General features: G+C 38.7%; 1 protein-coding gene and 1 pseudogene across 2 annotated transcripts in view; both read right to left on the bottom strand.

The window, feature by feature from the left end:
* The window catches only part of CDK14 (cyclin dependent kinase 14), a 323,842-nt gene that overhangs the window by 259,351 nt on the left and 36,831 nt on the right, over positions 1 to 27,660 (bottom strand). The gene's annotated exons all lie outside the window — the stretch shown is intronic.
* On the bottom strand, positions 903 to 4,703 carry LOC128803833 (pre-mRNA-processing factor 6-like; annotated as a pseudogene).

Here is a 27,660-nt window from a genome sequence, read left to right as displayed (position 1 = left end):
TGACCCTCATCACAGAACCATCACAGAAGGAAATGGACTCCCCTGTAGAGTTCCACTCTGAAGAAAGCAGAGTGTGCTCAAACTCAACTCATTTGCTCAGGTCCTGCCATCATCACCAAGACTTACACATGTTGACATACTTACTCACACCTGAAGCTAGCATCAGTGGCTCCAGTAACATATAAAACTGAATGGCGTAAACAAATTCTATAAGATTATTCCAAAATTATGTAGTAGTTGTTTTCTTTTCCCCTCCTTTTCCCAACCTTAGTCACACGGGCATCTCCAGACTTCTCAGTTTGTCAACTTGGTTTCTAACCAGACAGGTGGCTTCAGATCTCCTGAAAAAACATGACTTCCACTCTCTTGGACAAAATTTTCTTCTCCTCTCTTTCAAGTGTGAGGCCCAGAAGAAAACATGAATAAGAGTTTCCAGTTGAAATTATGAGAAAATACTTTCACAATGTTTACAATTTTGGCCTTATTCTGTCAACAATAAATTTGTCTGAGGCTGAGGGAGAACAGGACAGAAGGATGCTCAGGAAAAAGAAAAAATAAGATAGTGAGTAAGCCCCTGTAGAGACCAATATGTGCCAGGAGACATTTGTGTCCATTCCTGCAGGGCTGCTTTCCAGTCATTCTCCAGTCTGTCCATACTTGATTGACCCTCTCCAGATGCAAAACCTGGCACTCACCCTTGTTAAACTTCATACAGTTGATCATTGCCAAGGGGTCTTACTTTGTCTAAATCTCTCTCTGCAGGGCCTTTCTGCAGTGAGATACAACTAACACAAACCTCCCATAATTAAAAGTTAATTATTTTTGCTGTACTGAAATTTTTTTTAAAAAAAATCTATTTATTGCATTAAAGTTCTTCTTGTTGCCTTTGTCTTTGACCTTCCTCAAAAGATCCAGTTCCAGGTGGGCTTTGTCTTTTGTAAGTACATGCTTGGAAGACACATCTGTATTCCTTCCCCATTACTTGTTCTCAATTCCACCTTCTATATAATTCCTTTCTACATTTGACTCTTGTTAGGAAGTCTTTGTTCATCCATGCAGGCTTCCCAGCATTTTTACTATTCTTATCCCCCTCCTTCTCCTCTGCTAGCCCCATCCCTTGCCCTACTCCCAACACCATTTGTAGACTGTAGTTGAACATGGCTAGAGCACAAATATGTGCTCTGCTGCTGCCCGTGGTACCACAGAGAGGGTTGGGGAACCTGGCTGGAAGGCAAAGGCTATCTAGAATTAAGAATGGAGTTGATGGAACACACAAAGACCCCTGTAGCATGGGACTGGGTTTCTTCCAAGGGAGTGGGGGAGAGTAACTAATCTTAAAAAAGTTTCAATACAATAACTAAAAAAAAAGTCAAATAACTATGGAGTTCAATTTAGATTTTAAAACTCTCCCTGGAAGCCAACTGCAAGTACAAGTTTCACATTATCAGTACTTTAAGTCCTGCCAACACTTTCATCCCAGGGCAGACTGCAAAATGCTATGTAGCACCTGGAGCAGTTCTTCACCTGTAAGGAGGTATCTTTGGAGCTTTTCAAGATGATAGAAAATTGCTACACTTAAACCAGAGAAATTACACAATGTCACAGCTCTGATGGTCAATTAACTAAAAATGCAAACCATCATTTAGTAATATGGCATAGTAAAAAAATGCCAGTAGTTACTTCTGTTCTGTGTGGTCATACTACACATTAGTAAAATGAACTTGAAAGTAATATCCCAGTTCCATTAGTCTACACTGAGTCATCTGAGAGGAGGGGAGACAGGGAGCAAGGAAGAAAGGCAGCTAACACTTCCCTCCTCTCCAAGAAGTAATAAGCAAATGCAGTAATTTGTAAAAGTTTCATATATCCATATGAGCCCATTTTCTCCTCATAGAAGAAAATGCATGGCTAAGGAGAGCCACTGCTTCTCAACACAAACTCTTCCATTTTGGCAACTGTAGACTCAATATACAAGGAAAAAATGAACACTTTTGAAATTTTACTCACTCGTGAGAGTCATTTAGACATCTAGCTACCCACTTCAAAAGAAACTGATAATATTTCATGAAGAAATTATTTAACAAAACACTTAAGAAGTTGTGTCCAGAAACTGAGTGCTGGATGAACACCTGTCCAACCCCAGTTCATATCCTTGCTATCACAGGTGACCTAAAATATGACCCCCTTCCTTAAATTGAGAATTTTGAGTTTAGTTTGAGTTAGAATACATAGAGTACAAGAAGACATGACCTTAATAAAACAATCCAGCAATGATACAAATGCATTGAATGCAAAGAAAATAATTTTTATCTTAAGATGGCAAGTGAAGCAGTGGTAATATTGCACAATGGAATGCACGACAATGCACAATGGAATGCACATGTTATTCCAAGTACAATATGCTGTTAAACTTGCTTTGCAATACCAATAGTTGCACTATACCAGATGCATTATCTGGTATGGTGGAATTTCACTTAAAAAGTCACTGTCTGAAACAAAATACAATGCAAGACAGTGCCAATTAGTTTTGCAACTTATAAGACAAATAAGGCATTTTGTGGGTTTAGCGATGATTCCATATACAGTTTGTATTACAAAGCCTCCCATGCTTTCTCTACGAGCTCTTTTTGTTCCTCAATTTGTCCTTTCTTAACCCACAGTTTGGGGAAGTCCTCATAGTGCTTCAAGGCTTCCTCACAGAGCTCCTGGACTGCAGCAGTATTCCCAAGCACCCATCCCAACCTCACAAATTTCATGGAGACCCTTGCTGTGGGGGCACTGCTGTGAGCCTTTGCCTCCCTGCTCTTTCATATTCATTGTTCTCTGACTCAAGCTTCATGGCAGCCAGCCAGATGTCCTCACTGTTGGGGTTGCCCTGGAAAACCAGGGCCAAGATGCTTCTGGCTGCTGGCACATCTCCTGCCGGCCACTTTGATTTAGCTCTCATGAGCCATAGCACTTCTGCTTTGGGACAGTGAGCAACAGCTCTCTGCAAAAGAGCCTCCAAGGATTCTCTGGATCCATGGTTCTTTTCAAAGTAGGCTGCTTGCAGCCACACATTCTTCTTGCTCAGGAAAAATGCAAGGAATAGGCATAAATGGCTCAGGCATGCTCCAGAGCACTATGAGCAACTTAACTGTTTGCATTTCCATCCAGGTTGTTTTTGATCTTCTTCTTCGAACCCAATCCCAATCACAGCTCGCATGAATGCCTGGCATGTGGATACACTTCCAGCTTTATCACATTGCTCAGCATCTTGTATCTGGTATTCCCTGTTGAGTTCCACACTGTTACACCTGAGATGTGATGGCTCTGTCAGTGATTTTCTTCACCATCTGGGTGTTTCCATTGGTTTACTCCAGTTTGGCAGCAGTAATCCAGAAGTGACAATCCATCAGAATATTCCCCTGGGCTTTGTTAAGGACATTATGAGCATTCTCGCATGTCTCCAGACTTGCCAGTGCCAGCCATGGTTCAGCACTGGTTGGACAGGACTCCACAGTCCTGCTCAGCATGACCCTGGCATCCTGAGGTTGCTCCAGCTCCATGGCTGTTTTCCGCAAATGCACTGAGTTTGGAACATGCCCAAGGGCTTTCCCAAGGACACATTTCTTGGCACAGATATCCATATCCAGCTCTGCTGCTCTGATATAAATCCAGAATGACTGTGGAAGGTGCTGGACAGCCTGGGCCACAACAACCTTGGCTGTATCTCCAGGCTGAAGCTGAGCAGCTTCCAACCAAATATCTTCAGTCTTACGGCACATCTCTGTTCCTTTCAAGATGTGGTTTCAAGCCACCTGGAGTTTGCCAGTGATCTCCAGTTGGGTTCATGGATTGGTCTCTTGGACAGGTTTCAGGAATAAACAGGCGTTTTTCATATCATCAATATCTCCTCCATGTGTGGGAATCATTGAATTCAAGTCTGTCAAATACCCTTTCAGGTCCACTACAGTCTGGCTACTCACAGAGTCTGACAGCTGGCTTAGCCTTGTATCCATCAAGGTGCTCCCAGCTTAGCCAGTCTTCATATCCAATTCACCTGTCCCAAGTGTCATCAAGCCTGGTGTCATTCCTCCTGGGTATGGCATATTCATTCCCCCTAGATATGAAGTATTCAATCCACCAAATTGTGTCTGGTGTGGGTCTATGGAAGTATGATTCTCTCCTGACTGTAAATGCTTTGCAAAGAAGATGTCAAGGACAGGAGTCAGCTTCTTATACAGAGGATTCCTCTGACACTTGTTCCTGGCATCACCAACCTCTGGAATACTCAGGTACTCCTCCTCAGTAACCTCTGCTAACTTCCACTTCAAATCTGAGAACTGCTGCTGAATTTTGGGTTGTTCCATATGGTATTTTCCTATTTCCTCTTGTTGTTCCCTTCTCTTTTTTCTGCCTTCATCCATCCTCTTATCCAAAGCCACTTAAATAGCATCTGTTTCCTCATCACCTTTTTCATAGGGGCCACTTGAGAACAGGCTCTCAGTGAAATCATCATAATTGGTGTTATTCAATTTCTCATCTTCATCATCTGCTGTCTGCTTCTGCTTAATCTGGTCCCCCACAGTTCTCTTCCCCAGCGGGGCATGATGATCATCCACGGGGTCATTGGCACCACAAGCAGGCCTGATGTCAGAGTGGGTGGTGAAACCTGTGGCTCTGCAGCCCAGCCCCAGCACATAGCCCAGGGACATGGGCATGCTCAGATTAGCTTCTTTGGCGGTGTCCCAAGACCCAAAAGTGCCCAGTTTATATATGGTCAGATTCAGGCAGGAATGCCCAGCACCTCCCCAGAGTGGGGAATTTCACAATGGAAGGATGTAATCCTATACATCACAGCATATTTTGGGGAGTCCTTGATGGCCTAGGTGGTTACAGCTGCCCAGTGGGGCTATTGAGCCATTACAGTCCCTTGGCAGAGAGGACCTCTTTAGGCTGAGTTTTGTTATGACAGCTGAATCAATTTGTGAGAAATACTACCTTGCTACCAAGGGTTTGCCTCTTTCCCTTATCAAACACCTAGGTGCAGCCTTAGGGTTGATGTGCACTGGGCAGCTGTTGCAAACAACCCACTATTAACAGTTCATCAGGAGTAATGTTCATGGGAGTAGAATACATAGTTTGGTTACATCCCACAATGTAACCCAGGACACCCAGAGAGCTGACAATACTCATGTTTGCAATTAAAAAAAAAAAAAAAAAAACCAAAAACACGCTAATCAGGAAAGGATAGTAATATTTCTGTGACACAAATTTTAATAATGAATACTAGAGAGAGACTTTACAAAGTTTTTCTTTAGAGACAATTATAAAGAAATAACAATAGTTTTTAATATCTACCAGTATAAATCCCAGGGATGAATCCCTGAAAATGTTTAATTTTTGAGTTATATATATTGCTACAGCTGATCTCCTAGAGGGACAAAGCTCAGTGATGCCCTATTTCAAAGTCATCCACAGTATTTTAGCTAGGAGAAAAAAGCTTTCTAGAAATGAATTAAACTTAACACAAAATGATGCGTTCACCTCCATCTCTTTCTTAAGTTTGAATATGTCACGCACCAAAATTCTCATTTTCTTTGAAAGCACTTCATTAGTTTAGCTTCCCTTCATTTTCACTTTGAGATACTCACATGAAAGGCTTTGGGTTTGGGTTCATATTGGAACCCAAGTGTTATTTAATATTTTTCTTAATGACATAGATGAAGGGATCAAGTGTACCCTCAGCAAATTTGCTGATAACACCAAGCTGAGTGGTGGAGCTGACACGCCTGAAGGACAGGATGCCATCCAGAGGGACCTGGACAAGCTTGAGAAGTGGCCCATAGAAATCTCATGAGGTTCAACAAGATCAAGTGCAAGGTGCTGCACCTGGGCTGGGGTAACCCCCAGTATCAGCACAGGCTGGGGAATGAAGGGATTGAGAGCAGCCCTGCCCAGAAGGACCTGGGGGTGCTGGTGGATGAGAGCACCAAAAGCAGCGTGGGCAGCAGGGCAGGGAGGTTTTGTCCCTCTGCTCTGCTCTGGTGAGAGAGACCCCACCTGGAACACGGCACCCAGCTCTGGGGTCCCAGCACAGGAAGGACATGCACTGTGTCATTTCTGTTTTATAAGGCTTAATATTTAATATATTTATAAAAACAGTATTCCTTCAATAACTTCATGACAGCTATGGTTTAGTTCTCCTTTCTTTTCCTATTTGTTTCTGAAAGTTCACCTATTTTTCAGAGTACTGCTTAACACCTAATCACTATTTTCACACTATCATCCCATGGTCCTACAATTCTTCCCCAGAACAATGTAATTTGTTTAGACTGACCATTACATATGCATAGCTGCAGTTAATTTCTTCATATGCATTAGTTTATATGTAATAGCATGAAATACCATTATCATTTTATCATCCAAATAATCTATATTGCAAAATCCCTGGGTAACTTTTGGCAGTTCAACTAAATAACTTTTTTTAATATGTCAGTTTTTCATCCATCTTTCACGTCTTTCTCTCCTACCTGGAGGGTTAATTGCTATTCCCCTCTAAGTCTCAAAAATTGATAATTTGCCAGTTCTGCATGGCATACACAGCACATGTGACAGACGTATAATCATCACACAAATCACAATGACTGGAAAATCTGATGATAGCAGAACACTGGGTTAGATGGGGGCATGACATGAGATTAAACAAGTGGTTGACAAACTAAATAGAAACACTCAAGTAACCCCTGATTTAAGAATATTTTTGGTTCTCATGATAAAATATGATAAGCAGCTGTGAGAATCATCTCCCCTCCTTCCAGCTCAGTTTGTCTAGAAACTACCTAATGGACAAGGGTTTCACTGCTGTCACCCATACTTTTGTTCTTTACTAATCAAATTGGCATAGAATGATGATCAGCAGAAAGGCATGTCAAATCTCAAAGTGATGCAATGCTGAGTCAAGTAGTCCCAGGAAACAAGCACCAGAAGTGCAGGTATTGCACTAATATCCATCTGTTCTTAGGTTAAATACAAAGGGTTGGTTTTGACCTATAAAACCCTTTACAGTCTGGGTTGCTACCCCCTTGCAGACTGCTTTTCTTGTCCTCTTTTATCTCAGTAATTCAGACAAGAGGGTTGCATTCACCTGGGCATTCTCACTGAAGGGCACTTCAGTCCAGAAGCTGATAAAGCTTTAATGCATGTTGAGCAGCTTATCTATTTTCCCAGGACTTCTTAGGTGAGAAATAGAAAGCATCTCAGGAGGAGTGAGCTGCTGAAGATAAAAAACTTCAGAAAGGACAAGAGAAAAGCCTCTTCCACATACTATTAAAAATACTTCTATGAAATACAGTTAGTGGTGGCACAGCTGCTGCAGCTTAAATGTTCACAGAGCACACATCCTCACAGAGTATTGCACCTAAGAGGTTTTTTTCCCTCCCCAGACCATCTCTTTCCATAACCCTAGAGCTGAACCCCATTACAGTATGTTCTAAAATAGACTCTATTGTTCTATGATCTTATTAAGCGGAAGAACATGGATTTTCATGTGGCTGCAGAGGGCTGGGACAGATTCAAATGTCAAGAGATTTATTCAAGAGCAAATACATGGCCTATAAAAAAAATTCAAGAAGCCTCCTATGTTTTAATAATTTTAAAAGGAGCAAAATATTGATTTCAGAAAGGGGAGAGAATTTTCCTTACCTTGTTTCAGATTTTTATTAATTTTTTGAAAGGAAATTTTAAAGGAAACATGCTGGTTTGGTCTACCAAATTCAAATTCAAATAAAACTTCTTTTGGTTAAATGACATGGAAAAAATATATTGATTAATTTATCTAGCTTAAATCTATCTCTCTTGTATCAAGTTGAATAATCCTATTACATGAGGAAAGGGAAAAATTAAGGTGTACGACAAACAAGGGGAATGATTCCATAGAACTGACAGGCTGAAGGCTGTGAATGGACATCTTCTTCCACTTAAATCACCACTACAGGATTTACAGCACAATGTTTCAAACCAAAAACTCTACAAAATACTTCATTTAGTTTTGCATGAGAGCTCTCTGTAGTACTGAGATGTGGGAGGGGTGTGCTTCCAAACAGTGAGAGAAATTTGGGTAGAGATGGCCTCCAAATCGAGAGGCTCATCACCTTTCCAGGGATTGATGTAAGGCTGACCGGCTGGTATTTCCCTGCACCCTCCTTGCCACCCCTTCCAAAGGTCTGGATAATGTTTGCTTTCTTCCAGTCTTTTGGACAGATTATCATGACCTTCCAAAGATGATCATGAGCAGCCTCCCCATGGTATCCACCAGCTCTCCCTTCCATTCGTGGATGCACTAAACCCACTTGCAAAATCTTCTGGGGGGGAAAAAACTCAAACCTGGTACTATATTTAATTGGATTGATTTAGCAGAAAGCTACTATGAAAATTATTCTTAACGTATCATAAAACAAAGTCAAATCCCCTTAAAGAAAAAAAAAAAAAAAAAAAAAGAGACAACATGAGCCATATAGTTCATGGACTAAACTATGTAGCAGTGAACACACTTTCTTAGAAACTTGTAAGAAGCAGTCACCAATGCTTGATTATTCTGTTGCTCTTTCAAATAGTAAGATATCTTCTAAATTGATACTTAAAAATAAAATTAGCATTGCCCTAGGAGCTTAGTCATTAAAATACATCTTCACTCTACTATGCTCTTAATAGACAGAGAAGCAATTTTTTTGTTCACAAAACCCCTTACAGCATCAGAAGCAAAACAAAAGTTTTACCACAAAAACCAATAGTGCATTTAATTATGAAGTGGAAAAAGAAGTTTAAATAGGAGAAGCATGATAACATATAAATTATGATTCCCCTAGAGCATTTCAAGGACAAACTGCAACCTAAAGTTTAACTGAGGAAAGGTATGAAGGCCTCAGAAATGTAAATGCTGTAGAACACCTCTTTTGAGGTATGATTCCCAACAGAAGTGGGAGAGCCTTTATGCATAAGGTATTTCAGCATAAAATTATGGCTGCTGTCTGACAACATTTTTAACAAAAATGATTGAAAAAAATCCTTAAATGCTTTAGAACTTATAATATTGGGGGCTTATATGTCTAATGGAGTACCTGTCTATCCTCAGAAAAGGTTGCAGAAATAATTTAAAATGTAAAAAGACAGTACTAGCAGAAACAATTACTACAGCAATAAAAATTCAGACAAGAAGAATTCAAACAAAGATTCCACTGGAAGCCACAGTGGTATTAAAAACTGAACAAAAGATCACTTTTAAACATCTTACGGCTGTTTTGAATTTCATATGCCAGACACAGATCTGGCACTTCCAAAATAAACAGTTTCTATTTGAAATGTTGCAATAGAAATACACATCTCATGCTCTACACTTGCACCAGGGGTGTTTATATTCCTGGGGAGTCTCATTAATCTGTGTGCACCCAGTATGTTGAGAGATAAACATACAAAAGCCTGGTTGTTCTTTAACTACCCATGACAGCACGAACCACCAATTACAATACATGCACAGATGGCTAATTGGTTTTATCACAGTTTTCACAAGTCTGGGAAGGGAGACACCACCTTTCCCAATTTCTCTGAAGGTTAGTACCAGCAGCACAGAACCAGTTCATGTGTTGGGGCCCCTCGGGTCTTGTTGCCCTACTTGGTCAAACAAAAAATAAAAACTTGTATTGTATTTTACATGTTGTAGCTCAACACCCCTGATTAAATTTTACCTAGGTCTTCAGTACACACATTGATTTTTATCTCTCAGTTACTTATGAAATGCTAAGAAGATTGCCACATATGACAAATTCTAAACATTTGAGAACAGTACAAAGTTTATAAGACTTGCAATTGATTTGTCAGGAATGGCAACACTGAAACCCTATTAAAATAAATGCAAGAAACAGTCTTCAAAGCTAAAGGTAAATTCTAAATGGGCATTGTGGTTCAAATCTATTGTATGCAATATTATTTCTTCCTCTAAAATACCTGATGATATAGATCTCTCTCAGCTGTATTTTAACAGGAGGACTAGATCACAGGCTTCTGTAATTGAGTTTAAACAGCAACAGCAGCAACAGCTTCCATCCCAGAATCAGCTGTCTAAGCTCTGAGTATCAGTGAGTTTCACACCTATTTGCTGAAACAGAACAGGGAGACTGAGGACTCCACAGAGAGATCTGAATTCCGTAAAGGACCTCCAAATATTAGAGATCATCTTCTCCTACAGTCCTAGACTTTTGCCCATCTCCCTAAAACGTGTTTCTGATACTGCCTTTGCTCCTAGCCTTCCATACCCACTCATGCTTTCACCCTCCATTCATAGCCATACACACCAATGTGCTTTTCCAATATCTTCCTGAATCCACCAAATTCCTTATTAGGCTCCTTTCTCTTGGAGGATATTTCACATTCTATATTATTATTATTTCACATTCTATATTATTTCATATATTAGAAGCACTGAATATATTCAGAGGAAAAGCAGTATCCTTGCCCTCACAGTCTCCAAACACCTCAGGTTATGGCCTGAATCCTTAGGGGATATCCAGGAGCAGTTTCCAGGTGGAAGTTCCTTTTTGTGTTTTAGCACATGCACAGGTAGGTTAGCACAGGTCCATTAAGGAACTGCAGTGTGCTTTTACAATAGGAAATGCTAAAAAAATTCAGTTATGCTTTAACAGGTTTCCAATATGCATTAATTAAGAGTATTTTCAGCATGCCAATTTCAGGAAAAGCTGGATAAAATGACAGAAGCAGAAGAAAAATCCTGGGAATAAAGTTTAGCCCCTTCCAAACTTTAAGTGTTTGAGAAAATGAGGATGTGTAATTTCTAAAATTACCAATCATTCCTACACCTCCTTAACTTTCCTGAAAATTGGCATCTGCAAAATGATCCTGCAAACAGTGTGGCTTTCAGAATGCATGTGCTGTCAAGTCAGGAAAATAGTTCTGTCTGCCTCAACATGGACTCTGGGATGTACCCATACTCCTTCATGAACATGGAGAGAAAGCAAGCAGAATAATTTGGAATTTTTTTTCAGCATAAAGAATAAAGGGTGCCCTCCATCTCATCCTCAAAAATTTACACTCATTTTTAGGCTGGGATATTTCTGCTTCAAACAAGTACTGAACCTAAAATGACTCAATTTTTTGATAGGCCTTCTTATTGACCACATATTTTTTAAAAACAACTGGCAATTTAGGGGTCAAGCAATTTAAATCTATCTTTAACAAGTATGGCTTAATAATGTTGGCTCACTGAGGACTGCTTATTAATATGATTACCAGCAAAGCTGCCAGTAGTATTTACAGAGGTCTGAAATAAATTCTTGTCCTATACTGGAATAGTTAGACTATCCTTTTCTTATCCTTGTTCTTCCCTGCTAGTAGCAGATGCCTCATCACTAAACAAATGGAACAGTCTTTGCAGACACATCATTCCAAGGATCATGCCAGTTCAGAGCACTGCCACTTCCCAAGCCATTTCAATGGAGACGAAGAAGTAAGAAATGCTCTTTCACAAGACAGGGGGAGTTCAGTACATGAGAGCATGTACCAGCCTGGGAAATACAGTTTCCAAGTTGGTATGTTGTTTTGTAGGATCTCAAAATTCAAAGGGTTCGGACTTGGATTTGTTTGTGCTAAATTAATACTTTAGCCTCTCTTGTGACTCTGCCAACTGCATTCCCCTAAAGCTCAACTTCTGAGAGGACAGGGGGCAAGCTATCATTGAATATTAAACTGCATAATTTGGCATAAACAGTAGCAAACCACACAGATCAAGTGCATCCCTGAGGTCACTTTCAAGAAATATTCATTTACATTTTTTAATTGCTGCTTTTAATTTCAAAACCAGGTAACATAAACAACATTAAGCCTGCCCTTATCAAACAAATGTTCTTGAACCAAAATCTGAAATTAAAGTAATAAAAAATGAATAACAATTAAAGGTATGAACCCATTTCCATACAATGCACTAGGAAGCCTGTATATTAGTACTAGAACAAAACACCTAAGAGGAGATTTCTAAAAATGCAACTCAAAACCAGACAATAAAAAAAACCCACTTTATTATATAAAGTTTAAAATTCACAGACTCGGGTCTTCCTTTAGCAAAGGCCAATCCATGAAGATACATGAAACAGAGCCATTAATACACACATGGTGTGAAAACAAAGACCACCACAAAATAAAGCCAACCCTCAAAAAACAACCAAAAAAACCTCAAAACAAACACATAAGAATTTATATCTAAAGTGCTACATGCATTCCCTGAATCACACGTTACATATAACTGGAATACTTTAATTCATGTAAACACTTTCTGAACTAACCCAGATGTTAATGTAAGTTTGGCATAAGTCCAACTAACATATTAATATGATAAAAAATTTGATTTACTCCCCTTGTTCTTAAACAATTACAGCTAGGGAAAAGGTAGGGTGGTGCACAGTTACTTGTTAATTTGCGGTGCAATATATGGTTTTACAATAATAAAGTATGTTTAGAGCAGAACCAAGTAGTAGAAGAAAAGCTTTTCCTTAGACTGTCTCATGAAGGCCTTTATACTCAAAACATCAGAAATAAAGTGCTCTTTCACAAGAAGGTTCCAAACTTTAGTCTTGGCAAAGGTTCATTTCATTGTTTTTGACCAAAAGGCTAAAAAAACTACATGAATCCAAAAAACACATTAGAAAGGATAAAACTTCATTGTGCTATGGGAGCAAAGGAATGCAAGCAATATTGAATAGCTTTTGTCTGACTTCATCTTTGTATTTTCAAGGCCATCCTCCCTAATACCCTAACATCAGAATATCTTCAAGATGTGCTAAGAAATCTATCTTCAAAATCCACTGAGAAAAATACTGATTTCTTTCTCCGTCAGATGGAAAATTAAGGCTCAGATGTTTAATAACTTGCTAAAAGCATCACAGCACTTTCTCTGCCAGAAGAAACAGTATTTGAATACAGGTTGGCTCTGAAGTTAAAAGTACTGTGAACTCTAATGGATTCATTTAGTCCTGGCCTTTTATACAAATTTTATACTGCTATCAAATTCCAATGAGAAGATTTCCTTCGATGTCACATTAATGTCTTCCACTCAATAGAACAACCTTAGGGTTTTAAGGTTTGCTATTAAACTATTCCTTTGGCTTAACACCAGCATCCACAATTAGCATTAAAGACATGAAATAAAATTAGATCTGAGGCATTGTGCACTATACCATAAACATGTCATCTTTACTACCTCCTTTCACATCTCCCTTCCAAAAACATTGCCTTCACTCACTGCAATCTATTAAGATCTGCTTCTATCATAACATTCCCTCTAAGAAAGAAATCATGTTTCCTAGTAAGCACTGAACTGATTGCAAAGCAGCCATGACTAGAGAACACTAGCAATATTTTAAAAGCCACAGAATTCACTTATGCCACAACTAGAGCAAACACTTCAAACAAAACGTGCTGTAATTCACTCAACTTAATGGGAAAAGTAATGCCATTATGGAAATGCGTGGACACTGCACATAGTGCAAGGTCAGTCAGCAGTGCTTCATCTCCATAATGTCTTGGTTCCTTGTAGGCATTTTTTAAAACACATTTCATATAGTGGATTTTTTTAAAATTTTTACCAGAAAAATGTCATGGTTGTGATATAGAACAAAAATATAGCAAGCATCTTCTTAAATTTAACTCAGTCTATGTGTTTCCTGGATACCTACTCAAGTGCATCCCTAACTGGACACACCTACAGACTCAGACACATTGACATTTGCAGACCACCACACCTTAGCCAGCTGAGAGGCTCACACTACCCTGGTTCCACAGCACCTGACACTGCGTGTCACCTGTGCTCACTGCCCCAAGCACCACTGCTCCAAAAGTGCTTGAGCACATTTTGCATGTGTGATATCAAAATGCTTCTGAAGCAGTTTCAGAGTAGGCAGTTCTAAAGTACCGCCTCCCAAGCTTAAGCATTATAAACAGTCAGTTAAATTTAAATCATTTCAACCTTAATTCCTTTATCATATTTCATGTTAAAAATGCTATTAAAAAAACCTTTTTCTATCTGCTCTCAGAACTGCCCTTTCTCCCAAAATTTTCAGTAGAATATGAACATTGCCCGACTTAAAGTCACCAAAAATTTAGTTTGGCTTTCATGAGAGCAACTGCAGGAAAAAGGCTCCAAAGAAAGGCGCTGACAAATCCACATAGAAGTCATATTTTCATGGTTACTAATGACAGTCAGAAATCAGCAGAAATGCATTTCATTGAGCTCCCAAGAATTATCATTAGTGGATCAGCATTAATGCAAGCAATAAATTTGCAATGTGTAATGAGGTTTCAGAAGACAAATAGGAAAGCCAATGCACATGACTCCAGGCTTTGTTTCACCTCCCTCACAACTGTAAAAGTCATGACTTTACTTATCAGTGTGCATTTTATATAACCTGCATGGTAGACTCAGTTCTTAGGGAGGAGAGGATTGTGTTTTTTTTTTTTTTTTTTAATAGCTTTTATTCATGTAGGGTTTCTTGGTTTTACACAAACAGAAACATAGATCAGACATGGTTACATAAGAAGCAAAAAAGGTCATAATGGGAAAACATTTTGCAGTAAGTACATGGTTTTGTTGAGAAATGGCAGCATTGAATGAATATAATTAAAAGTGTTTTCTTTACTTTGTGCTATAAAAAGAAAATTACCTCCAAATGCAAATTTGGTAACCTGTTCTCAGACCCATCAGCTGCTGGCTTCTTTGATGAGCTGTGAGTCCTCAACTAGAATTTCATCTACAGAATATTGTTAGATTTAAGATTTAAGCCCACAATCTCTATGAAGGATTTTTTCCTTCAAGAATAAAAGCCACTGGCAGATACAGAAGTTTGTCCTTCTTATTTCCATATAGAAAATGAACTATAATCAACCCTTTTACTCAAGCAGAAAAACTTATTTTAGAACTTAGAGTAAGTTTCTGCCAAAGGATTGTCCTTAAATGGCTATACAGTATCAGTTATATCAGGTAATAAAAGAGCTGGTTTTGACTAACTGGAAGTGTTGTATTAAGTTTGCAATTTCTTTAAAGCAAGAAATACACAATGATGAGCTTCAACAGTTAACACATGCATTCATATTTTCAATTTATGTTTTACTATTAAAAACCGAGCAATTGAGGTTTAATAAATAGAAATTGTTTCCATATCATTTGTCTTAAGCAGCATTTAGAAGGAAACTGGAACTAAAATTGATTGATACCATGATTTAAGATGTTTGAGTAAATAAAACCATTTTAAATAGTAGACAGGAAAACCCACAAAAATAAATTTCACCTTTTAACAAGTACATTATTGTCTGCAGTTATTAGAAATCCGAAAAGCTCCTCATTATTTTTTGGTGATTGAAGAACTGGTACATGTCATTGCTCCAGGCTCATATTCGCAGATACTCTGAAGATGAGTACAAAGCCTCCTGATTTTCAGCTACCAGCTAGCTTCCAATTTCTGAATGAACTAGTTATGGAATTAAAAAAAAAAACCCATTTGTTGAAAGATTTAATTCTTCAGAAATAACTATTACTGTCAAAAACTGATTCAACATTCAAGAGGTTAGCAGTCTGGCTTGAAACTTCAGCATAAGAGTATATCTTACCCAACCCAATTAAACTTTCAACTTTTTTTTTTCCCATTCAAAACTATTCTGAATCATAGTGCTTTAAAGGTTATCCTAACAATTTAAAAATGTAAAGTTTAGACCTTTTTTTACTTATTTGTCTTTAAAACGCTTTTCTACCATCCTATCTATTTCCTTAATGCTAAATCAGTTTAGTTGTATAAGTACATAAAATACTTTTCCATGGCATGTTTTGATGCCACCAAAAATACAGAGAAAATCTTCTACTGCTCCAGTGATTTCACTGCAGTCCCAAATAAGCTACATTCTGCATTAGTCTATTTGTCATACCAGAGCTTACCGTTAAAACCTTAGCTCCATTTTTCATAATCAGTTAACAATGGAAGTACAGAAACCTGCTCTAACCGCTGCAGCTAGACAAGTGTTTACACTCCTGTCTGGCTCTGAAGCCCCTCTGTCCCTGCTCAGTGCTGCCAACTGCTCCCCGGCAGCGCTCCAGATGCTTCCCTGCCGCACAGCTGGCACAGTCAAACCCTCTGCTTGCCTTCTACCCACTCCAATGGCTGGCATCCCAGTGGATTAGGTTGATCCCAGTGCATCAGTGCATCCTTGGGCACAGAGCAGACAGGAATTTTTCGAAGACCCAATACTCACCTTCCAAACCAGTGATTCAAGTCTCTTCTCTAATCTGCTGAAAAGCATGTTATTGAGACCTGCCACTTGATAGGGCATGCCATAGGAAAACCATAACAAACTGGGAACACTTCTTTATTTAAATGGACTAATATGTAACAAGAGCATTTTGCACTAGTCTGTAACACGGGGAAACAGATGGCAATAAAACTAGCAAAAAAAGTAGGATAGATTTAAAAGGGTTGAAGCAATTTTAGCAGATGTTTATTAAAGGAATGCTCAAGGGACAAAAGCAGTGAAGGTAAAAATGCAAAAAATCATTTAAAAAAAGAAATACATTTTAAAAAGTAAGGCAACACTTTTGGCAAGGAGAGGACTGATAGATGGATGCAATCAGGTTTTGTAGACCTCTGAAGCTAAGACTTTGAGGTTTAAAGTAAAGCAGGAATAAAAGGGCTTTATCCTAAAACACACCCAATGCCAATTTCCTTGTTTCACTTGAAGAAAGATGCTGCAGTGCTGTATCAGAGAAATCAAAGCTCAGCACCATATGTATGAACCCTCTTTATCTGCAAGACTTAAAAGACTTCAAAATGGCCTAACTCACATAAAGGTGACCTTATCAGCCATTAGACAAAAGCCAGCCTGAGTTTAAGGCCTGCAGACTGCTGGGGAAAAACCATTAGCTGCCACAGAACCCATTCACATAAGGAAATTTCACCTTTAGATCAGAAAATGTAGACACCTGCTTTTCTATTATTTTTTCTGAGTGAGAGAAAGGGAAAACAATGAACAATAAGTTTCTTTCCTTCATGAATATATTTAAGAGTCATTCTTCAATGAACAATTTGATATACTCTAAAGCTTTAAGAGATTTGTCTTAAGTAGACTCAGCAAGCAGAAGGGCCTTGTTGTGGATGCCAAGAAAATTTTAACCTCCGTGAAAACAAGCCAGAAAGTCACTGTGGTCACAAAACACAAGCAGCAAAGAAAACTGCTCATATAAAAAGGGCCAGAGGTTTTCCATATTCACACATCAAAATTAACACTTTAAATCATTCCCTGGTAGTTAAAAGCTGAGTATGACACACTGCAAACACTTCAACAAAAGGCATCCTAAACACTTTTATAGTTTCTATCATGTAACAGAGACCTGAAGAAGAAAAATATCCTTTTTACTCACACATAGCCTTTAAAGAAGTCAGCCATTTGCAAAATAAATTTTGGCAAATAAAGTACTACCACAAGGCAAAATATTTGTCTAAACATACAACCTAAAAGATTTTTATGCAATAGGAAAAAAAGATACTTTTCTTCTAAATTTCCCAAATTTGCTCCACCAAACTTTCTTGAAATAGTTTTTGTATGATATATTATTATGAAACAACTTTCATTTTTTCATCAATCTCACAGCAGGCAGTACTTTAAGAGTGCCCAATATGAAGCTTACTTAATCAGCTAATTTCCAGTTGCACTCCTCTAATTTATCCCAGTGGAAATCAGTATCACTGAATGGTCTACAATAATTTTCTTACTCTCTAAGTAAGCACAGGAAAAGAAGTTATGAATATAATGTTTTGCCTGCTATCTGTATCTAAGGCCTCTATGCACATCCCTGTATTGCACATAGAGGGAAGGATGCAGTATGTGTACACACCACAAAATAGGGCTACATAAAGATAAGACCACATATTTAAAAGCCTGCACTTGCAATTATCATTTATGGTTACACATCTGCCTCTCAGAATAGTGACCACACTCTTGTTGAAGTCCCACCACACCACTTCACATGCTAATAAATCTGAACTAGCACAATGTATTCTCAGCTATTTACAAGAAAAAGACATTCTAGGTTTCTTATTTTTATTTTATTCTACATATACATGACTATTAGTGCTCCATTTCAGAGACATGAACAGGTGGTTCTGAGCATGAAGCACCCAAGGGTGGGCTGGGGGAGCAGCATGCACTGAGGCAGCCCACACCTCCTTAAGCAGGGCTGCTCCTCTGTTCCACCACCACGAGGCTCACCTGCATCATCAGTGCAGCTGAGACGCAGGCAAATGGTGACAGTTACCCTTCCCAGGCAAAGCAGAGCTGGGAATGGTTTGTGTAATGATAAATCGATGTGTCTTGCACAGACCCAACCTAAAATGCCAACCTTTCAGGTTTTGTGCAATACTCAAAGAGCCTTTTGTGGAATACCTAAAGGCCACTGCTCATATTAGTCAAAACACAGATTAAGATCTCCAAAAATATTTGCTCAGGCATTCCAGAATCCTGCCCCAGAGTCTACTAAGAGTAACAGGGTCAGTGAAGCAAGTGTTCAGCCAAATGAGTAATGCTAGGAGTCAAGAAAACAGCTGGGCAGACACAGATGCTATCTAGGTTGCTCTTTCAGACAAACAAAACATTAAGGGCTCTGATTCATACTTTGCAATAAGCTCTGTCAGAACACCAGCTACTGGTGCTGAAAATCCAGGTGATTCTAGAAAGATCAGACAGCGAGGAAAAAATCCAGCACACACAATCATTTTCAAAGGCACACACCCCTTTGATATCAGCCATTTACGTAACAGCTTCTCTGCACCAAAAATAAAGTCAGCACCATTTTTCCCAGAATCTTAACCAACCTCCCCTCCAAGAACAAGAACAGGGAATGCTGTCAAACATTGAACCCTACAATTTTCCTTAGTACTGTGATCCTGCATTAGCACATGGCATCCTCACCTAAACAGTTCATGACAACCACAGCGCCTCTGACAAAGTCTGGCTGTAGAAAAAAGACTGAGGCATGCTGCAAAACAATTTCTGAAGTTTCTAGGTAACAACGTGGTTAGATGCATAAGCAGATTATCAATTGTGTCATAAATGTGGAAATGCCTTCACTGTATTGAAAACACCATAATAAATGTAGACTTCATTTTCTATCAGGAACAGAGCATCAGGGGGAAAAGAACCACACCTGAAAGAAACTAAAAATATTTTAACTTCTAGAAGAAATAGTGAAAAGATAATTTTTCTCTTTCAAGCATTTCCAGGCAGCCTGAAGTAAGAATTCATGCTTGCAAAGTAGACAACTAAGTACTGACATGCTCCTGAAGTAGTTTTTGGGTGACATGAAATCCCTTATAAACAGAGACTGCAAAAGGTCCCTGATGACCAAAGATTGTTGTACTCTTCTTCAGAAAAAGACCAAAAGAACAATCAAGGAAGTACAAACTAATTACCCTCACTTAGGTCCTTGGAAAAGTCATGGAACAAATCTTCTTGGAGCACATTTCCAGGAACATAAATGGGATAGTGAATGGCAACAGATGGCATGGATTTAGCAGGGGAAAATCTTGCCTGAATAACAAAATTGTCTTCTCTGCTACAAATCTTGACTGGATTTCTGGACAACATGAGAGAGATGAACATCACTGACTTTAACTAGGTTTTGACAGTCTCACACAGCATTCCTGTGTTCAAGTTAAAATGTTAACATTCTGGATGGGTAGACAACAAGTTGGGCTAAAGAATGTTTAGCTAGCTGTGCCAATGGGCTGTATTGTCCCTGCAAGCTGGTAACAAATGGGGTGCTGCAGGGGTCCATCTGGGAACATGCCCTGTTTAACACCCCTATCAACAACCTGGAAGATAAGAGGGAGTGCACTCCCTGCAGCTGGTGGGGTGGGATGTTGGTATCCAGGGCTGCTATCCAGAAAGACCTGCACAGGCTGGAGAAATGTCCTGATGGAAAATTCATGCAGTTCAACAAGGACATACTAAAGTTCAGCATCTGGGAGTAAAGATGTCCCAAAAGCTGTCCCTTCCTTCCAAGGCTGTGGATGAATGCATGGGGCAGATCTGCAGACACAGCCCTGAGGAGAGTGGCAGACTGAAGCTTCACAAGAGCCCCATGCCCACAGCAGCAGTGGGGGTCAGTAGCTGGACCAGGAGCCAGGGAAATGACCCACACCTCTGCTCAGCACCATCAGACCACATCTACATTACTGAGACCAGTTTGGGACCCTTCAGTACCAGGCACTGACAAACCCACGAGTTCAATGGAGAGCACCCTAGGCTGGGGGCTAGACAATTTGTCTTGTCAAGGGGTATGATGGTCCAAGATTTGCTTAGCCTGGAGAAGAGACATTTTCAGGAGAATCTAATAGCAGCTCCCCTACAAGGAGGTTATGAAAAGACATATGAGCCCTTTATGATAACATATAGTGGAGGAAAAGGAACAAGCAGCATAAACTTCTCTCTATGAAAGAAAGAGAAAGTACGTAAGGAGAAACTTTTCAACCCTGTTGACAGCCAAGGATTGGAATAAGTTATCCAGAGAGGTTGTGCAGTCTCCATCTTTGGAGGCTTTCAAGATCACTGAAAAATCTCTGAGTAATGTAATCTATTTCATAGCTGATCGTGCTTTGAGGGGGCCATTATACAAGAGATTTCCTCAGGTCCCTCTTGACCTGAATTATCATACCGTTCCAGAGAATTCTTTCTACTGCTGCAAAGACCATATCTGCAGTAGAGTACTTCTGATAACTCACTGGAAGCTGAAAAGGCACAGTATTGAGTAAGATGGTGATGCTAACTGGACTACTCAGGCCAATTCATCTACTCACACTTGAAAGATTTCCAAATGAGATTTGGAATGTAACAGGAAAAAATCCCCACATTATTTCTTAGTTACTTGAATGTATACATTTGTCTTGGTTAGAAAATCACAAAGCAGCTCTAATAATCCCTGTTTAATTAAAATATGATATACAACTTTGCCTTGTAAAATGTTTCAGTATCTAAAAATGAAAGTCTGTGAGTCTGGTATCTTTCCTACATAACGGACAGAAACTGGCCAGCTCCCAAACAGCCTCACTGCAGAGGCCAGTCAGGTGAAATGAATGCAAGAGAAAGGGAAGGTCCCTTCCCACATGTGGAAGTACTGATTCAGAGATGCTCAACGCTCAGCATTTCAAAAAAAAAGAAATGTAATATTTGCCTGTTCAAGCTGAAAAAATATGTCCTAAAAGAAGAACCTTTAATTTTGGAAGGAAAATTCCCAGCCTATTCAACTCACCATGATGAAACGCATGTTACACAACTGAGAAAGTTTTCATTTCATAGCACACAAATTAGCCACTTGCTACACTTCCTAGAAGAGAAAGAAACATGTAACTTTTGGCCTATGCTCCTAATGATAGGTAATTTTCATTCCCAGAATAGGGTGATGTTTTATTAAGATTTTCCCCAAGGAAAAAATCAAGGTGTTGTTGTGTCAGTTTTTAAAGCAGCAATTCAGCAGCTGATCATTTGCATTAATTGAGTATGATACTGGTGATGATTCTCCTCTGCAATCACTGGATATGCTCCATTTCTCCTCCAGATGGTCTTCTCCCAAGTCCACAAAATTGTCTGGGAAGCTGATAACCTTTTACAAATTGACAGCTATCCTAACAGTAACTATAGTTTCCTGACATTTACAGAATACATAACAAAATACTGGAGTCCAGTTGTTTTCATTGTATAGTTTGGTATTTTGTTTTGGATTGGGGTTGGTTTTGGTTTTGGGGGGTTTTTTTGTTGTTTTGTTTTGATTTTTATTTGTTTGTTTAGGGGTTTTTTTTGTTGTCTTATTCTGCCTTATCCCAGAATCAGGCTAAGGAAATTATCAGTGATTTGAAGAAAAATAAAGAAAGAAAAAAAAAAAAGGGGAATCACATCTCAGGTCTCTATCTGGGCATATGCCTCACTTGTTGGGGAGTGAAGAATGAAATTTCACACTACCTAAACATGCTGAGCATCACTTGACTCCAGATGGAGGGAATAAAATCCCAGCACTGCAATGGTGGCAGACATCCATCTACTGGAGTAAACTGCCCATTGAGACATGGGAGGTCAACAGACTGTTAAGGACTAACACTAACCCCAAAATTACCATTGAGAAACCTGAACAGAAAAAAAGACAGGGTTACAGAAATTTCCAAAGCTCATCTGCACTTAGCTGCCTTTCCCTCTCTATCTGAATATTTTATCAGCTTGATGGTTTTTTCCCACTCACCTCTGTAACAGAGAAAACAACAGTTGACTTAAAAGCAATAGCTGGTCCCACCAATGGTTATGTTTTCATTGCTGGTCAAAATCTAGAATTAGTTTTATAAACACTGTGTAATTGACCTGTGAGGTTCAATAGCTCAGAACATATTGAACAAAGAGCTTAGCAGTATCCAAGAAGGGATTGAACATAATGATTAATAGCCTCTGTAACAAGACTAAAAATTGCAAGAACCTCAGTCTTCATGCTCCAGGGCACAGACAACCAGCTGAGATCAAGCATAAATTTCTGCCCACTCTATTACTGTGAAATTACGTGCACTGGGAATAGTTTACAGCTTTAGAGACTTGCAAGACTTTTGGTTTCTTCCACTGGTTGGAAAGCATCTACATTCACCCTTAAACATCTTGGAAAGCAAGACATTCTCAGGGAAGAACTGCCTGAATTGAAACAGTTTCTGACAACTGTCCATCTCATCAGATTTTAAAACTTTTTAAAATAGCTAATGCTCCACAATATCATTAGAAAACTGATCTGAAACGCCACTACTTTTCCTTGGTGATTGGGAAAAGCAACTACACCACAGACAACCTCAGTCAACATCCCCCTACCCCAAAACATACACACACAAACACAAAATTAAACAATTCCAGCCAAATCCTTTTTTAATGAAAACTGGTTGCAACAGCTTTTCTAAATTATTCTGCTCTTATGAGAAAGAAGCTGATTTTTTAGTAGAAAATAATCAAGAACTTTAAATCTTTTCTGGTTTTCACTGAAAAACTATTTCTGTTTACAAAGGACAAGGTTGTGTTCTACCCACATTTTTTTTCTTCAATACATACTTCCATGGGCTGTATTTCTTATCTGAATTAGGCTTTCAGCCACGACGCTATTTGGTGTTCCCATAATCTATTTTCCTGTTGCAAGGCATCACATTGGAGTTAGAGGCAGACTTGGCAGTACAGGAAACAGATCTACAGTGCAGCAACTGCTTGTTAACTTGGCTTAATGCTGCACCAGCTTCCCAAACCAAATAATTTGTGAAAATACTATTATTCATCCAGATTGTCTAAACAGGTAAGTACATAGCATTTATAGCTACAGCATGTACAGCTACAGCTCAGCTGTAGCATTTACATTGACTCTATGGTTCTTTTGATTTCCAACTTCAAACATTTACATATTTATTACTATTTTGAACAGTTATCCTTTCGTATCCATCCCAATGCAATCAAATTTGCCATAGCTTGCCACAGATTTTTGCAGTTCCAGTAATATTTCATTCTTTACTAGTGGTCTCTGAAATCCTTCTTGTTTACCAAAATCTTCCACAAACTAAAGGATACTGCAACACAGTGACCCATTCTAGCAGTTTTTCTCCTAACATGAACCTTTGGTGTATGGGTTTCTTGACTTCAATAAGGATCAAGTTCTCAAATAAAAAGTACATTCTTATTATGCAATAAATAAATATATATATATATATATACAAAACACACTATATATTAATATAATGAGGTAAAAAATAGAATTAAATGAATCATGGACAAAAAGTGGGCAGAAAGAACTTCCATTGCCATAAACATCTGAAAAACCAAAGTATTGCCATATAACAAACAAGAAATTATTCTTATGGCAACAAGGATACAACAAAAGCAGAGTAAGAATGTTTGGGTTTTTTTCCATGCACTCAAAGACAAGGCAAAGCTACCCATCATTCTCTGTTTGGAAATCTGGACAGGAACCTTCTTGATGCAAGCCAAGACTATATTAAACTGACAAGATATTTTAACACTCCACTATAAAGAAGAAGCTGCAAAGCCTGAAGCCTGGGATATAACACTTAAAATGTAAAGGGAAAATAAAGCAGAATTTTTGAATTCTTATAGAAATTCTAAGCAGGTGAGACCAAACATGGAAAACATGACAGAAATCAAACAGCATTTTTACCATGCAGGAAAGCACTGGAAGAAAAGGAGGACATGAGAAACAAGAAGTTGAAGGACAAATGTCTAACAATTCAATTTTTGGTTACTTACAGTGACGCAGGCTCTGAAGATGTCTGACACTCCTTTACTCAGGTGAGGATAATAATGCATCCTCACCTAAGGGTGGTAAAAAACCTTAAGTGGGAACTGGAAGTATTGGTACAAAAAAAATAAGAGCTGCAGCAAGAGCCTCCCATGGTTTAAATACACTTAATTGGAAGACAGATTGATACACAGGGCTCAGCAACTTCATCGTGCATCAGAAGTCACAAAAACAGCTGAATGCATCTTGTTCCCACTCTTCTTCCATGACATTGCAGTCAAAACCCATAATATCATTCCTTGATGGTGCTGTGGGCATAGTTAAATCTCAGGGGGAAGAATACAAGTATTAATTTTTTTTTTAATTGCCCTGTTTCAGAAGGGTCTAGCTCAATTTGGATGCAAATGTGGAAGTAAGGTACTCCATAAAGCAACAGTGACAGTATCTAGGCAGCAGAAACACCATAAAATGTAGTAAAAAATGTTTTTTTCCTTCCCCATTGTTTCCTACATTTCAACAACTTCAGGAAAATAAGATACAAGAAATAGCCTAACTTCTTTTTTTTTTACTGTAGGGTCAAGCACATACACCTCAGAGCACACAAGCTGCAGCCACCAGACTTTGGCATGGAAGATGAAAGTATTGCCCTCCCTCCAAGAGAGAAGGCAAATTAAAAAATAAATCACTATAATGTAGGGAATTCTGGAAGATCAAAATCAAAGTATGAGGTAAGGTGGTCTACAGGATGAATGGAGTTAACAGAATTATGTTTGTTTTAAAGACAAAATTAGAACAAGGCTGTCTTTTGCAGTGGCCAGGAAAAAAGGCATGAAAGCAAAGTGGGTCTCAGTTCCTATTCTGGCCTAGGATAATTACTAAGAAGAATATGGAATGCTTTATCTGGAATCTCTTCTGAAAACACAACTGCCCACAAGAATTTTGGTCCTACTATTGTTCTGATGCTTCATGATCAAAACTTATTTTAAAAAAACCCACACATTAAAAACTACTTTCTCGAATGAAAAAGACATTCATCATTAAAACTAATGGCCAGAGCTTTGCAAATCGTATACAAATATATTCGTTTCATATATGATGCAAAGTCATATATGTATAAACATGCTGCACAGCATCTGTGTAATAAAACTACATTTAGTGCTGCATATTTGCCTGACACTTCTTTTATGAATGGAAAACAAGAAAACAACCAAGATCACCTAAATATTTTCATGTCTTACATCAGACTTCAAAATGTACAGAAGAGGAAGCAATTTTTCATGTGATTTTTTGAATAACTTCTCTGTATTTCTTGAACCACTCTTGACCAATGCCTGGGCATTTTTTTGGAAGCCAGTCAGTAGCTGGGAGGAATGAAAGTCTGAGAAAGCAGACAAAATGTTCTGTACTTTATTAGTTGTCATGAAGTGCATCTCTGAACCTTACCACTTTGTACTATTAAAGGCTAGGACATTGACGTATCACACATGCACACAGATGAAGAAGTTAAATAACATGTATCATTCTCAATTACATCTACATGCAGAAGCCTTGCTGTTTCAAATACCTGTAAGCATGTTCTACAGATTCACTTCAACTCAGGCTTACATTTGTAATGAAAACTGGCCTAGTCCAGGAAAGAGATTGAATTGGAATTAATTTTGAATTTTTCTTTTTAAAGCTTTCAATCTGACCCAGCCCAACTGCACACATCACTACAGCTTTCATTTTTCCACCCTGGTGTGTATAAATTACTAAAACATCACCAAATTTATAGAAAATTAAAAAGCAGTTCCAGTTTTAGCACAGTGGGCTGGTTACTCTGTGCACACAGTTACTTCTCCCAGCTCTCCCCACTGAGACTGCTACCAGCTGGCTCTTTTCTTATGGGAAAGAATTTTTATTTGCCCTCTTTCTTCTTTTTACAGTTTACTGTACACCTCTTGGACATAGAGATAGGCAGTAGAGACTTCACACTTGCAGGCCCTTGCCAACCATTCATTAGTATTTTCTTCACACATTTTCAAGTGAAAATAGCTGTTACAATTACCAGCACTGGACAGATGTTACAGTCACTTTAGCTAAGTACAGAATGATACTATTAACACCTACTTCTCAGCAGAAAAATTTCACTTGCACTGCAACAGCCATCAAAAAGAGCCATCCATCTCCGTGGATCAGTTAATAGATTTTTGGCTGCAGAGCCCCCTCGGTCACAAAAGGCCAGCAGCAGAGATCAGAGCAGGTCTAAGGAGCGGGATCTGCAGCCGTCATGCTGCCCCAAGTGCAAAGCAAAGCCCCTGTCTGAGAAGCATCCATTTGGTACATGGGCTTGCCCATCACTTTCCAGTGAAAATTCCACCCCATGGATGAGCTTTCTTCTAAATGAATTGCAAATTATACACCCATGGAGTGCCAGCTGGTATTGTTTCTCTGTAGTTTTCTTTCGGTTTCCCTCTCTCTCTCCCCTCAATTAATACAACGATATTCATGCCCTGTCATGTCTTACTGCTTAATTATGTACTTTGCAGAACAAAGCTTTTAAAATGAGACTATCAAGCTGGAGGGGGGAAGGGGGAAGAGCAGGACAACCAGATGTGCAGAGAGAGAGAAGGAAACAAAGGGCATTTTGAAAGGGGAGTGAGATAATTAGGATTTGTGTGGCGATGAAAGGATGGGAAGACAGAAATAGAACAAGAAGATGCACATAAGACTTATTGGTTCATTCACTTTAATTTATAAAAAGGTATATGCTGTATTAAATAATTAATCTGCAGTTATCTAAAATAATTTAATAAATAGTTGGAGCTGTTTGTTGTGAGATCTCAACCCACTTCCATTTCATGAAGCAATGAAATGCAATGATACACACTTCTTGCTGGCAGAGAACTAATGCTGCATTGTGTTACAAAACTGGAAAAAAACCCCAAGGTAATTGAAAAATATATTGGCAAGTCTTGGGTTAGAAGGCATATTTTAGTCAAGTTAAACAAGTCAAACTAAAAGATAATACAAAGATCTGCTGCACCAATATTTACTTCATTCACAATAAGACAGTTTTTCACACATCCATTTCATCTAAACTTTCTTTATTGAGTGTACAGCTAAAATTTATTTTGCATACACAGTCGAGAGAAGGTGATTAATGAAACTGCTATTTTATCTTCTCTTACAACTTGAATGTTGTGTATATTGTGGTACAACAGGCAGTAGGGACTCCCAGAGAAAAGCTCTGGAATCAGTCTTTGGTGGGACACAACTACTGGAAACTAATTTGTTCAAAAGCATTCAGGCTCACTGTAGTCCTAAAATATTCTTTAAAA

Source organism: Vidua macroura, chromosome 1, assembly GCF_024509145.1.
Source record: "Vidua macroura isolate BioBank_ID:100142 chromosome 1, ASM2450914v1, whole genome shotgun sequence".
NCBI lineage: Eukaryota > Metazoa > Chordata > Aves > Passeriformes > Viduidae > Vidua > Vidua macroura.
This window is presented reverse-complemented; position numbering and strand designations above follow the sequence as displayed.